The following is a 16,319-nucleotide window of genomic DNA, read 5'->3' as shown; positions in this document are numbered from 1 at the left end:
AAATTGTTTGAATCGTGGAAAACGTTTAATTCCACAAAGTAAGCAAAACGCAACATCGCATTTCTTTTTAAGGAAAAATCTACGATAAAAAAATGGCTCTCACGTTAGGAAGCTATTTAGGAAATTCGCTCGTGAAGAGCATTCTAATATTATCACAAAATCCAAAACAAGCTAAAAACAACCAAGCTCGGGGACTTGAGTAAAAAGCCATTCAACGCGAATAGCAAAACGTCTTGGAGGAAAGAATGTTACACAGGGGAATATTTTTTAAAACCGCATTAAAACTATGCGGAAGAAAGAGGTACGTGTATGTTTTGACAGAAGAGCCAGAAAATGTTTCTTTGCGAATTATAGTCCTTTGTGTATAGCTTTAATTGAGCGTAATATTTTTGTGTTACGTGTTTAGTCGTAATATTTTTTTTTAAAACTGCTTTGAAAGCTTCCACAGAAAACCGTTTGGCAAAATGTTCTGGAATATTTTGCTAAAATTTTTCTTACTTATTGCTTGCCCACAAGAGAGCAATTCGTTTTGATCTTAAATCTGGAGGTTAAATTTTTCTGGTAATTTTCAGTTCTGCTCGGTAAAAAGTTTATGAACGTTAACACGTCGTTATAGAAATATCGTCGATTATTTTCGTTATTCATTGTAACTTTTTCAAAAAAATGAAATCAAAAGTTCAAATCATTTTTTGAAAGATAAACTTTTTAAAGATCTTGTGTCGACTTTAAAATTATCAAAGTTATATCTGATCTCTTAAACATGGGATGGAAAATAAATTAGAAACCTTAAGACATTTTTTTTAATAATTTTAAATTATTAAATTTGAAAATTAACTTCTTTATAAAGCAAAGCTGACCCGCTACAGTCAGTCGTTGATTAAAATTGCACATGCAGTTCGGAGCTCTAACATTTAGAGACCAATTCCATGACGCTCAATATGGTCATTATTTCTCATTGGCATTTGAATTAAAATGCATTTAAACAAATGCATTTTAAAATAAAATGTAATGTTAAAATGATTTTGCATGGTGTTCTTACATAATAATATATAAAAAGTTAATCTTCCGTGCTTTGGTTCCGAGCCTTAGGTGACATTAAAAGCAAATTTGTTTTTGAATAAGCGTGAGTAAAATAAGATAATTTTGAAAATATTGATCAATGATTAAATCATTAATTTTTGGAATGGAAACAGATAATTCGATGAAATAGCATTTCCTCGAAGGAAGAAATCTTTTGAACGCATTCGTCCGAGTTATATTAAGTGTTCTTCCGCTCTAATAGGAGAAGTAATTAATACTCTTTGGCTCTTCTTTTTGGCGCTTATCGCGCCAAACAAGATGGCGGTTGTTACGCTTCGCTTCTTCTGAACTCATATTTCTTGGAGTTTCTTCTCTCCATGAGTTTATCTTGTGGCTCTAAGCGATGATTCTTGTCTTAAAGATTTAATGGAATGGAGGATATTTATGCAAAGCATTATCAGTTTAATTGAAAACGCGAGAAGCGGAGGACTATTCAGAAAAAAATGGCGGGAAACATCGAAAGAGGAAAAGAGTTTATTAAGCGATATAACAGCTATAATGAATCATATCCAGTCAATTATTGCTCCTTGATATACTCCTGCTGTTTCCGAGTTTACTGAAAAAATATACCTGTTTAAAAGAGCGACAGAACCATATTTAACTTTTCTTTCCATACAAGTTATTTAATCGAGTTTGGAATATTAAATTGGCATAAACTTGAAAGGAGTATTTCCTTAACTAAATTATTGCATGAAAATAGTAAGAAAAATATTATTAAGAGTCATTTAAAAAGAAGATAGTATTAATAACTTTGGACTTCGTAATAAATTCGGAGGTTATTTTTTTCTTTGGTGGACTCGTATATTTCAAAAAATTGACAAAATAAGCAACTTCTTTGAAATCGGCATTTAATAATTTATTGGCCTTTTATTCTTTATTATCAAGTTCTTCTGTAACTCAATAAGGTTCTTAGTTTAACTATAACTCCATAAAGTTGGACAATTTTCGCATAAGTGAAGTAGAAAGAAAATGTTTGCCAAAATAATTGGCTCATAGCTACATTAAATTTACGTGAAAAGTCATCCAAAATTTTGTTTGAAGAAACAGAAGCATTTTTAGTTATTGCAATGTTATCAATAATTTTATAATTGCATGATTTAAGATTTTTAAAATTATGAAACTCAAATAAATTTTTTTGAATTGTTCATCGAATTGTAGCAAACTATTGAGTGTTATATTCAATTTGAACTGAAGTAGTTGAGCCATTAAGTTACGCTATTATATTTTGCTAGTAAATATCGGTAGAAAGAAAATTATTAATTAATTAATTAAAGAGATTAACTTGTCTCCTCTCTAAAATTGCATGAAAATTGCCATGATATACAATTGTTAGACTAGCAAAAATATTTTAATACAAGTGTGCTTTCATGACAAATCGAAAATTCTATTAGTATCAATACTTGATAAAAAATATGATCATAAAAAATAGCAGGATCTAAAAATGCTTCTTGTCATTTGACAAATAAAACATATTTAAACTTTAAACAGTTTAGTACAAAAATGAACTTTTAACCTGAATGAGAAGCGTAAATAAATTATCTAAATAAAATATAAGTTTCTTTTCTCAAATCGTTTTTGTTTTTTTAAATGTTTCAATACATTAAAAATATTAAAACATATATGCAATACTCCTCATTCTTAGTTTTAGATTTAAAATTCATATTAATATAAACTCCTTAAAACTGAAAAAAAAATTTTGTCCTTTACATAAGGCTCTTCTTTAACGACATGCATGAATTGATGAAAAAAAAATTCAGTTTTTACAGGATGTACTTAAACTTTTAATCTAATTTTTGTTGCAGGGGTAGTTCTTATATTATGAGTGAGTTTTCCTAAAGAATTAAAGTAACGATGGATTACTAATTTAATAAGTTTTTTTGAACAAGATTTATAAAATATGTGTAGGTTGATTTGTCCAGACGCAAATCCCGCGAATTATTTTCTTTGAAGCAGCGTATTTGCATATCGTATTAAAGCTATTATAACAATTCCCCAAATGTTAAAAGCAAAATCAGCCATTGCTCTGCAAATACATTGTATGCGGCTTTTTCACTTTTATATTCAATTGATCTGAATTTTTTAGGAAAATAATTTTGAAGTAAATATTAAAAATAAAATCAAACAGTTATAAGATCGATAGATCCTGTAGAGCTCTTAATTTTAAAATTCACAATTTGCATATTTTATCATAATCTAAAAATATTATTAATTAAATATTTTGAGCACAGTTTTTAAATTCGTTTATCTAAATATCATTTTATGCAAAATGTGAAGATTGATAATCATTTACTATTGATTATAAAAATGATGAAAAATAATTTGAATTGAAAAGAAATGACATTTTTATATATATTTAAAGCTATCTACTTTCAATAACAAATTTCAAAATTTGACTAAAACTGGTAAAATAGCCCTCGAAAATTTATTAATTAAAAAGAATATTTTTGTAATTCCATTTGTTGAAAACTACCTTGCCTAATTTGCTCTAAATTTTGATTTTCATATTAAAAACTATAAATTTCAGAAAGATGTCAAACATTTTCTAATATAAAATTCATATATTTTTTAGGATTATTTAATGAGACAATAAATAGTTCTTAAAATTCCGTTGTATGCATTAATTTTATGATTGCATCAATTTTTTTAAATTTCGGATGGTAGCTTTTTCAACTTGGAAAAACGAGCAAAAAAATAAACGTAACGTTTTGATTTTCATATTAAAAACTATAAATTTCAGAAAGATGTCAAACATTTTCTAATATAAAATTCATATATTTTTTAGGATTATTTAATGAGACAATAAATAGTTCTTAAAATTCCGTTGTATGCATTAATTTTATGATTGCATCAATTTTTTTAAATTTCGGATGGTAGCTTTTTCAACTTGGAAAAACGAGCAAAAAAATAAACGTAACGTTTTGATTTTCATATTAAAAACTATAAATTTCAGAAAGATGTCAAACATTTTCTAATATAAAATTCATATATTTTTTAGGATTATTTAATGAGACAATAAATAGTTCTTAAAATTCCGTTGTATGCATTAATTTTATGATTGCATCAATTTTTTTAAATTTCGGATGGTAGCTTTTTCAACTTGGAAAAACGAGCAAAAAAATAAACGTAACAGCAAAGGATTTAAAAATTTCTCCATTTTTCTGTCTTAAATATTGGTATTGCACATTCGAAATTGTAGCCATTCTCCACAAGCTTAGCTCTAAAGTACCAAAAACCAGAATACATAAAAAAGTACTACTTAAAAAAGAAGAATACCTAAAAAAGTTTTAAGTCTCCTTCTACCGGATTTTGAAACTCAGAATTATTACTGATATCGACGCATTATGATCCCCCCCCCCTAGAACTATCAAGATTCCATTTAGTATGTGATTTAGCTTAGCGACCGATGTTGCCTTGTAAAATTTTATTCTTATTAAATGATGTAAGAAATTATATACATTACAATTCAAACTTTTTCAGACTACTATTAAATAAAACAATTAAAAATAGTTATCATTCACTAAACCTTTCATTTTGGAAGGATATCTTTGAATAAACACATTTTATTATTGCGTATAAATTTGTTTGAAAAGTTCTCGAGGTATTGGGAAAGGCACAAAATGTAAAATTAGCATTGCATTACCCTTGCACCAATTCTTCTTATTGAACTATTGGGACAGTATTTTAAAGATTGCGGCAATCTTCTATATTATGAGGGTAAGAAATCCAAATCCATGGAATAAAAAATATGTTTAATCAGAAAAAGTGCATCTTTGTGTCAGAATACAGAACTTGAATTATGGCCAGCAGAAATTAATTAGCATATTTGAGGTCACACCATAGAGCCATTACGTTTTAGTCTTAGTGCGTGAAAATCTGATCTTCGGATCAAAAGTTCGAAGTTTTTTTCTTTTTTTTTCCTTTTTTTTGAGCACAATTGTACACAAAAAAATGGGTACATGAACAATTTGTTATACAATTTGTTAACAATTTGTATTTAAAGTTGGTATTTGCTTACAATTTCTTGGCAAGAACCTGCTATCATACATCCTTGCATAAGCTTTTTACATTGCGAAAAAATGTTAATAGCAATTCTTGTATAAAAATATATAAATTTTATGCGGTTTTAACATTTTTAGAAATTCGAATATTTTTATAATAATTTTTTTTCTTTTGTATCTGCAATTAGAACACATTTTTTTCTTTAAAAAATGATTTTGAATAACGTATTCATAAATAATTTTTCCATTACAGGTAAAGGTTAAGGATTACCTATTAAAAGAAGATGGAACTGAAAACTGTTTTGAAGAGGTACAAGATTAATTAATGTTGGCGTTGGGTAAGTTTGCTTAATGTCATTTTTGTGTGAATATATTTTCTGTAGTCACATTTTTATCGAAAAGAAATGTTAATCAGGGATTATTTAATGAAACTTATACATTAACATCTCTTTTGTCCAGAAAGAAATTTCGTACTTCAAAATTAGTGACAGTTTTTGAAAGCGAAAAGAAATTTCTTTCCATGTATGTAAACTGCATTTTAATTGAGTCCTTCTAAAACGAACTTTTTAAAAGATTTCTCCCTTATATTTGTTGATCTTTAACAGATTATATATTTTTTTATCTTTAATACTTAAAATGTGCTACCCTGCAGAAGAAAATCATTTCAATTATGTAGTTCCATATGCCGAATGACTGGTACGAACTTTTTCTTTTTTCAACTAGATTAATGTTGGATTAAATTAAACAAAATTCGTGTTAAGAGGCATGTCAACGGTATTATAATTATATAATATCAGTATTTAAATAGTTATTTACTGTTTGTAAAATATTTGTGATTGATTTTAAATTCGTCGTTATAATTTACGAAATTTTTCTGTTGGGTATATTTGTTGTAGAAAAATTTTATGCCGTAAGATATTTTTATTTAAATTCTATTCTGATATACTATATAATTTCGGTATAAAATTACACACTTTACATCATTTTTATTGTAAATACAATTTTAGAAAAAGTGCTTATGGTGATAGCTATTAAATTAATCAAGCAGTTATTAAAGATTTGAGTGTGAAAATTCTAAATAATCTTTGTCCAAAATATCAATCTCCATTTTTTAGCGTCACCTTTAAAATTTCTTTAATTCTAGTAAAAGGTATAAATTTGCAACTGATGTTTTATACCATTTTTAATTAAATCACTACTACAATTGCAATTTATCCACTAAAATTATTGCACAATACTTAATTTTTCCTTTTTTTATAATAAAATGCTACTTTGGAATTTTTATGTTATAGCTAAAAGCAAGTACAATTTAACGGTTTTCAAAAAATTGATATTTTTTAACTCTATATATTAGTACCGTGTAATCAAATTTACAAAACCATTGTAGATATTATGGTCGAGCTTATTTAAAAAGTCCCGTTTAACCTACTAAAAAGTCACGACCCTAACATTTGACATTTTGTCAAACTCTTATACTTCTCCGAACTGCTTAAAATATTTTCAGTACTTAACGTTTCGTCAAACATATTTGACGTAGAGTAGGGTGGAGCAAGAAAAAAAGTTTCGATAAAAGAAAAGTACTACTTTCGAAAAGTTTTATATGGATTAAAGTATATCACTAACGAACTTTTTCAAAGTTTTAATGCACCATCTTCAGCCGACCAAGTGGCGGGGTGGTTAGAGTGCCTGACTGTGGAGCCGATGGTTGCGGGTTCGAATCCCACTCAGGGCATGGATGTTTCTTTCTCTCTCTCTGAGTGTTCTATGTCCTTTCTTCTGTGTGGTTGCGTGAATGTAACCCGCCCTATAAACGGGTTTGTGGTTGTATGACGTGGGCGACGCCACTCCACGGCCGTGGCTTAGCCATAGGTGCTCACTGGGTAATGAGAAGAGAGTAGCAATTCTGAGGCCAATGGGAAGTAGACTCAAGTGCCTGCCAATAACCGAAAAAAATTTACCATCTTAATTGATTCTTAGACATGGAATTTTGATTTTTTTTTCAAACAATATCAGAGTTTTAAAAATTTAGCAAATTTTTAAAAATTCTTGAAATAAAGGCAAATAACCTTCTCTCAAAAATCGTGTGTTAAATGAAATATTGCTTGTAAATTTTTTAAGAGAATTCTTTTTCAACAATATTTTCATTTCCTGCAACAGCAGTAAAATTTTTACATTTAAAAATCTGTGAATAATAAACTTAAACGTTTCGCTTTAATATGGAAAATGATGGTAAAATTTGTAAAATTCAAGAGTATTGTGGTGAATTAAAATAAGATCGAAATATTCCAGGAAACTTCACTCATGATATTTCATTCAATATACAAATTTTGAGGAATATTTTTTTATGCCACAAGATTTTAAAATTTGATAATTTAGCAAATTTGAATGCTTATTTAAAAATTTCGAAACTTTTGCGAGTGATAAAGTTGATGCGTAAAAAATCTGAACAAAATTCACGAGTGATATACAACTTCTTGAAATTAGTTGCCTTTAAATGTTCGAAAACTTTTTTTTTCCTTTCCAGTCTATTGCTACGTATTGCAATATAACAAAGCTATTTGACTTTCACAGATTGATTTAATTTTGAGTTAATTTTTTTATTCAAAATCAAAGTACTTCATTTATCATAAATTTTTATTTTAGAATAAAGAATTATGATAAGTATCGAAAGATTCCTGCTTTGTCGACTAGTGAAAACAAAATAGAAAATTCTAGCAGCTTATTAAGAAATTAGCGTTAATATATATGTATATGGCAATTTTTGTTAATAATTCGTTTAACCCCCTAACGATCGGTTAATTTTCAAGAAAACGGTCTCATAAGTGCCTATATTTTTTGCTTTCGTAATTGCATTGCGTATTTGATTAGTGCTGCAACTAGTTTAAAATAAACTAACTATCTACAATTACCTTAAAAATATCCTGATACTGACATCAGGTGTGTAAAATGTGAAATGAAATGTTTTCCGGACAAAAGAAATGAATTAGTTTTATTCTTGTTGACGCGTTACTGCTGAACACCCCAGCCCGTCAATATCACGGGAGCCAGAAATAGCGGGTGAAATCTCATCCCGTCATTTTCACGGGAGCGAGAAGGAGTGAGTTGAAGCGTGTTGCAAGTATTGAGGGTTCCTTGTTATACATTAGTAATGTAAAGAAACGTAGAAAAAATAATTTTGAACATTTTTGGAGTAAGTTAACGAAATATATTTTCAGAAAATGCTCGAGACAAAAATTCAAATATTAGTTTTCTCTTAACAATTATTCACCATCATCAATGGCTCGACAGCCCAGGGTGGGCCTTGGCCTTCTCAAGAAGTTTTTTTTCCAGGCTAATCTCTTTTTTGCTAGTGTTCTCCAATTTTTTGTTTTTAAGACCAAAAGGTCTCTCTCCAGGCCATCCATCCATCTCAAATTCGGCCTGCCTCTTTCTCGTGTCCTAACTGGTCTGGCATTGAGAACTCTTTTTGTGGTACGGTCTTCGTCCATTCTGATAACGTGGTCTGCCTGTTTTATTCTTTGTCGTTTAATGAAGTTAATAATATCAGGTTCATTATATGATTGCTATAGCTCTAAATATCAACAATTATTACTATGTGCATTTTTAGGTAAATTTATTTCTATCTAAATTTCGTTCATTTTGTTAATAAATTTCATTTATTTTGTCGTGAGATGTTCTTTTTCCTGAAATATTGACATTTTAAGTCGCTAAAACTATTGTAGAAATTTAAAGGAGTATTTCATTTTTATTTTGTGTCTAAACAAAAGGTATTCTGAAAGCTGAGAATATTAGTGACATTTTTTGGAGCATCTTGACGCATTATAAACGCATTTACAAGACTTTATTATTGTTAACTTATTTTTGAAACATCAATAAATTTTAGAATAATCTTTAGGTTGATTTCGACACTTTATGTATTTATTTTATTCCATCCAATGTTCCTAAATGATTTTATTACGTTCCAAAATTATTTATTACTTTCAAATAAATAAAAATAATTTTTCAGACAAAACAACCATATCATACAAAATTTCTAAATAGTTAATTTCTAAATTGTTACTAAAAGATAGATACTTTGTCAATAACGTTCCAATAAATCCCCGTCCCGTCATAACAAAAATTAAATACACAGTCTCACCAAAATATTTTTAGAAGCAAAAACCGCAAGCCTATAAAAATAGACATAATCTATAAAATTTAATATAAATAACCGAAGATCGCAGAATCATTGTTCTTAGAATATTCTAAAAACTTGAAAAGTGTTTCATTATTGAAGTCATACGTATGTGCTTAGTGCAGTGTTATTTATTATAAATATTTCCATCATAAATCAGCAGAAAGTCGAGGTGCCTTCTCATTTTCTCCTCGGATCAAGGTTGTCCTGGATCATCAATATTCCTTTTAAATTTGCTGAACAAACATCGAAATTTCCTCTCTCAGAGTAATCAGAAGACAAACCTTTCTCCAGAAAGGAGATCCCTCGTGAATTCGGTGGTAAAAGCAAACTATTAATTTCAATTAAGGAGCGATTTAAAAGTTGAGAAGTAGGAGCATTTTCTTTCATTAATACTGTGAATCTGCAGTCGTTCATTTCCTCGTGTCAGCAGCTACTAAATACTCCCCTGGAGATTATGAGGGGAACGGCGGGTTATGTCTGCTGTGAATGCAGGGGATGTTAAGCAACGGTTAAAACAAAATATTCCCACTGGTGGGAATATTCGATTTAATCTCCAAACAAGTAAGGACGTCGTATTTTTCCGCACGTTATCAGCCCTTTTGCCTCCACCCATCTGTTCTAGAATATTCTCATCCTCATGCATCAACCCCTTCGACACCCTACACCCGTGATTCATAATACTCGACATGGAGGAATTCTTTTCGAAACCTGACTTCAACTTTTTTTTGTTCGATATGAAAAGAACCATTCTATTTACAGTTTGGTGTCTGAAAACGTTGTTGGGGAACTTAAAAATGAGCGATATTAAATATTTTTTTTTGCCCTAATGCAGTATTTAGACTGAATTTTTTATTTTTCCCAGCTTTATCTTAACGCCAAGTTATGCAAATCATGTACGAAGTTAGGATATTTTAAATATGCTCATCCTTTTGTTTTGGAAAATACAAAACTTCGCGCATATTTAATAACTTTATTTATTAGTTGCAGTGTTTTATTTAGTTGAATTAAGGAATTAGACAAAGTTTTTATTCCAAACATTAACAACTATTGTTAACAGAATTAAATTATGTGAATCATTTGATTAAACTAGCATTAATAATATGGTTTATTATGCAGAGAACAAATGTTCAGTAAGCTTTTGAGGACACAATTTTGCAGAACTTTTTATTTTTTCAATTATTAATAGAGAAATGTGTCATTTTTATCATATTTTTATAAATCAATTTTATAAATTTACATTAATATTTCAATTTTTATTAATTCTATACTGTGCTATTATTGTCTACCAGACTCGGGATTATGTGTTGCGCAGTTTATTAAGCGAGTTGTGCATAAAATTGCAGTTTTTGGGTCGCGAGAAATAGACATGGATTATAGTTAGCAGAAAGTTATTGACTTATGAAAGGAGAGAATATAGAGCTTTTAATTTGAATACTTCACATATTTTTGTGCTGTGTTTAGTATTAAACTCTAATGTGTTTAAGTTATTTTACTTTGTAAGCTTAGTCCAGGGAAATATAAATCAAACATTACAGGTAAAATCATTTTTTTTTCCAAACGAAATCGTAAGTAAATGAATAAAGTGTTTCACGAAGGTGAAAAAATAGATGATCAAAGAATAAATTTGTAAAAAAAATGGCATTTAAAGTTAGATCACTCTAAATGAGCATGTGTTTTTTTAATTGTCTGCGATCCTGCAAATAATTATAGGTAATTGCCAGTTCATTCAACTCTGAGTTTACGAGTATCAATGTCCAACTCCATACTCTTGTAATTTTAAGCTCCATCCATTGAACAAGAAAACTTCCGGATCAAGCAGTGGAAGAGACTAGCCTTCGTGGAAAACTTTTTAATGGAACTAACATACATTTTCGTTACATGGAGAAGAAAACCATGAAAACCTTCCACTGATAACCCAGCAACAAGCGTTTCTTGCTTTTGGTAAAAGGAAAGTGATGAAATTAAACACAAGCGCATACATTAATTTTTATGGTAACTGATAGAATTCAAATATGTCCTCGAGTGAAAAATAAGAGAAACAAGTATGGATCTTAACAAAATAAAAGTGAATGTTTTATTAAATATATTACGGTTAGCGCGTGATAAAAGGAATTACATATTAGTACTTGAAGAAAACACAAATAATTAAGATCAAAAGGATAAAACTTCTTTGAAAAAAACGCGCTAAGAAGCAGCAGAAATTTCAGAAAAAAGTATGAATACAAAACAAATGAAATAAAATAAAAATATGATCACCGAAGCCGACGTCTTCAGGGGGTACCGGCCCCGGTAGCCATTAAAAACAAAACCATTTCTATTTGAGGGAGAAGCAAAAGCTTAAAATATCTCCCTCAGTACCCCGATGGTTTTGTATAGAGGTCCAGGAAAAACAAGATACATTCAAAAGAATAAACAAATTACGATTTTCTTTTCGTAATTTGTTTATTCTTTTGAATGTATCTTGTTTTTCCTGGACCTCTATACAAAACCATCGGGGTACTGAGGGAGATATTTTAAGCTTTTGCTTCTCCCTCAAATAGAAATGGTTTTGTTTTTAATGGCTACCGGGGCCGGTACCCCCTGAAGACGTCGGCTTCGGTGATCATATTTTTATTTTATTTCATTTGTTTTGTATATTAGTACTTGTTTTCTTTTTATAATGTTTAATTTAGTTTCATAACCGGAGTTGTACTACCAACCCAATTCTGAGTTTATGTCAAATCCATATCCTTGACAAGGGAACTCCTGCATCAAACATTGAGAGAAACTAGCCTTCGTGGAGGACTTTTTAATGGAACTTGCCCGCATTTTCGTTACATGGAGGAAAAAAAATATATGAAAACCTTTCACTGTTAGCTCAACAGCAAGGGGATTCTAGCTTAAAATCCATCTACCACTAGGGATATTTTATGTCAGCACTGTGGTCGGTGTGAGCCTGGTGCAGAATTCATATCCATCAGCCATAGCTGGAATTCGAAACTGGGTCATCACCTCTTCCTTCCCTCAGCTACTGTGAAAATTGAATCATCAAAATTAAAAAGTCTGTTTATAGAATTGAAATTTACTTATTCCATGGCTTCAACCATGTTGTTTATACTCAACACAAATTTTAAATGGTCACTTCATGTGAAAATTTGCCTATCACTAACTATAATATAAAAAAATAATCAATAAAGTCCAGTCAATAGTCTGAAAAATAGCTTTGAAACAGAATCTAAATCTTTATCATTTCAAAATAATATCCCTAAAAAACTCGATCGACAATCTTAAACATCTTAATATATGATAGTTTAATTATATATGATATATAAAAAAATTACTTAAAATGTACTATCATAGTAATTTCATTTCCCAACTTTTCATGCTCTTCTTATTACTTATTTAGTTTTCTAAAATAAGGAATAAATATTTCGATTGTAAACATGTGCAGAATTTTTATCATATAATAATATTACAAAAAATGAAATTACTTTACTAACTACTTTATTGAAAATTAAAGTATTTTTAAATACAAGTCTTAGGAATTGGGAATAAATAAAGCTGTAGGGTACTTGTTTAATTAAAGTTGAATTTATTTCGATATTTTAATCTGAAAATATTAATTTTAAAATTTGTTTGATTCAATAAGGCAATTTTTATCAGAAATATTTTTGATTCGATTGTATGAACAAAATTTTTTTTTCTCTATTTAAATTAAACATAATTTCAAATATAATTCATAAAAATAGCTTTTCAACTTCATCGAAACTTAGTAAATCTTTTAAACAAATATATTTAAGCTAGAGATTTATTGTAAAATTTCATCAAAGGAGCGTATTGTACACAAATATCTTCCAAATTTCAAAAGTATCTTAAATAAGCTGGGATTTAAAATTTTGATATTTAAAACGCGTTTATACAAAATTGCTTAATATATTTAAATACATAAGAGTTTTAGATACTTACCTCTCTACGAAATCAAGTATTTTTATTTTAAAATAAATTATAAGTATTGAAACAAATCTTAAGCTTAAAGCAAGTCTGACACAAATCAAAAGTAAAGTAAGGAAGAAAAAAACATTATTCGCAATACGCTTATACGATACACAGATAAGCTTGAAAGATACCCAAGGTTATATAATACCCAAATTTGAATGATACGCAAGCTTATACGTTATCAAAGAGCTTACACACTGGCTTCAGAATTAAATACACTAATAAAAATTTCCAATCTGAAATTATAGTAAAGTAGCCGGCAGCAGTCTGCTCATCCAATTAACCCTAAATTTTATTCAAAGAACATTTTTTACTTATGCGGATTTGAAACCATTTACAACTAGCATGGTTAAGAAACCATGAATATAAAATTATACTTTTTTAACCATTTACAACTAGCATGGTTTCAAATAAAGAGCCGTAAAAAAAAGAAGTTTACTGGAAATTAGTGCTCGGCTTTTCATTCGATAATTGGTATTGGAGTTAGGTTATGGTTGAATTGTGTTTTTTCAAATGTACCAAGGAATGTGGTTTAATTAGTTTATTTGGTTGTTTTAGACTTTTCCTGGACAGAAGGTCCTAGACATTTTTTTTGTTATGCAGCATGGTTTCAAAACCGTAAACAAAAAATTTAACTGGTTTTTGTGCTGTCATCTATGCGTGAATGAAAGTATCATTTTGTAACAGCCCATAATCACAAATTGGAGAGCGCAGGACAGAAGAAGCTCTTCATGTGTTGAGGGGAGTGGAGGAAATATTGTTGAATCAACGTTGGGACTCGAATCCCCTTTTTGTCGATCATGAATTAGACAGATTAGCCCTCTAGGCAATAATATGCACCCATTCGCAGGGAACTAAGTGGCTTCATCAGGTAGGTCTCTTTAATGCAATAAAATTCTGGTTGTTTAAGCGTATTAGTTATTAAACCGCTTTTCTCAAAGGTTAAAAGTTTGAGTAACATCTTATTTATGGTTATTTGACTGTTTTTTAATGCGGTAAAATAACAATTAAATAAATTGTTATTTAACCATTATTCAGAAAAATTTCTAATATTGTATTAAAAATGCAAATAAAAATAATGAACTCGGATTTTTGTTATTGTATTGACAAATACACCGAAGAGCCATTACATTATGACCACTCTGCTAATAACATGTAGGACCACCTTTAGCCCTCAAAACTGCTAGCACCCGCGGTGGCATTGATTCCACAAGGCGCTGATAGAAAGTCTGAGGTATCTGGTACCAAGCGCTCACCAACTGGTCCGGCAATTCCCTCACATTGCGAGGGGGTAGCGTGGCAGCACGAATTTGGTTTTCCAAGTAGGACCATAAATGCTCTATTGGATTAAGGTCAGGTGAATTTGGGGGCCAAGACATGACTTGAAAGTCACTGAATGTTCCTCGAACCATTCCATGACGATTCGACCCTTATGACATGGTGCATTATCCTGTTGGTAAGCATCATCCCCCGCAGGAAAAACTGTCGCCATGAATGGGTGAACCTGGTCTGCAACGATGTTCAAGTAGCTTACAGACGTCAGGGATTGTTCTATGAGGATTATGGGTCCTAATATGCCCCCTGAAAACATTGTTCCTGGGCGAGAAACCATGAAGACCTGGGAGAGACCATTGTTATGGATGGAGGGTGGTCATAATGTAATGGCTCTTCGGTGTATATTTGTTGGAGTGGCTATCTTTAAAAATCTTATTTCTAGAAATTGTAATAAAAATAATTAAAAAAACGTTGACTCTCCTTAGTTATTTACAAAAAATAAGTCCAAACAAAATTTTCTTAAAATAATACAAAAAGTAATGAAACAGACTACGTAAGAAACCGAATGAGATATTTATTCAAACTTGACAAAACCCTTTAACATTATTTTATTTCTACCTAAAAACTTTTCGAAAATTCTAAAAAAGCGATAGAAATAAATGTTAATTGTTTAAATCTCATTCAAGTGAAAGCCAGTTTTCGAGAAATTTTTCAAATCGAATGCACTTTTCTCTTCATACGAAAAGGACATAAGTCAGATTCAACATTATCAGTCATTTCATTACCTAGGAAGTCGGCGGGAGTCTTTTGATATGGTAATGGAATATATCTGGTTGTTCCATTCTCCAAGTAAATCAAATTTTCTTTTCAGCCACTGAAACAGTCGGTGTTTCCAGGTGGCTTTTTCCATTCTATTGTAATGTGTGAAAAGGTCTGCGTCACTGCCTTCAAGTTATGAATTTGACGCGGATGAATCTTTCAATTCGGGTCGTTACTTTTTTAAAAAAGAAATCAAATAGATTTCGAAATGAAAAATAAAAATTCTTTTAGAGTTTTGGAGAATATTTATGTTGTGAGTGGTAAAAAATTCGTCGGGTAATCGTAATATAAATTTTTATAGTAGCATAAAACCACTGTTTAGAAAGCAACTTGTAGTTCGATTTGTTTAAAATCTTAGTTAAATAAAAATTTTTAACGTGAAATTCTGTGATGATGACATATTTATCAGTGAAAACTTAATTACAGCGAATGCGTATTGAAAAAAAAACACATATAAAATTGGTAAATGGAATTTCGTATTCTCTACTTGTTATGAGCATGTTCTAATTGCGCTCGTTATTGTTGCGCATGTTCTAAAGGTTATTTTAAATGAGTACTAAGAATTCACGATGGTAGAAATATCTTGTCGTAGTTGCTAATTTATAGTATCTTTTCATGAACTAATTATTATTTCTAACCTTAATGCTTGAATTTTAAAAAAATTTAATTTTTGGAAATTATCTATTCATTAATTAATTTTAATTGCTTTTTTGATATTTGTTTATTCTGATTTACTTTTCTCTTTGCACCTATTTCTTTTTTATACAATTCATTTCAATTCTTAATACAGTGGAGCATAAATGTATTCTTACACTGTATTAAATATCGGCGCAACATTGAATAATAATATCGGTAAATTGAACCACACTACGATTATCATGCAAGTCAGCAAATTCAATAGGATATGAAACTGAATCATCAAATTACTTGTTGCATATTTAAAAAAAAAAAGAAAAAACTATTTGTCAACAAATAGTCCAGTTCTTTACTCTCTT

The 16,319-nt window shown here is 29.7% G+C and overlaps 1 protein-coding gene across 1 annotated transcript in view; it reads left to right on the top strand.

Moving 5' to 3' along the window:
- LOC107440219 (uncharacterized) overlaps nucleotides 1-16,319 on the top strand; it is a 263,805-nt gene that overhangs the window by 133,144 nt on the left and 114,342 nt on the right. Inside the window, exon 2 of the mRNA XM_021148154.4 lies at nucleotides 5,332-5,416. The gene's annotated coding sequence lies outside the window, so the exon portion shown is untranslated. The remainder of the gene's footprint in view (nucleotides 1-5,331; nucleotides 5,417-16,319) is intronic.

Source organism: Parasteatoda tepidariorum, chromosome 7, assembly GCF_982258835.1.
Source record: "Parasteatoda tepidariorum strain Cologne lab strain chromosome 7, Ptep-v5.0, whole genome shotgun sequence".
Taxonomy (NCBI): Eukaryota; Metazoa; Arthropoda; class Arachnida; order Araneae; family Theridiidae; genus Parasteatoda; species Parasteatoda tepidariorum.
Note: the sequence above shows the minus strand (reverse complement) of the source record. Positions and strands in the feature narration are given on the sequence as shown.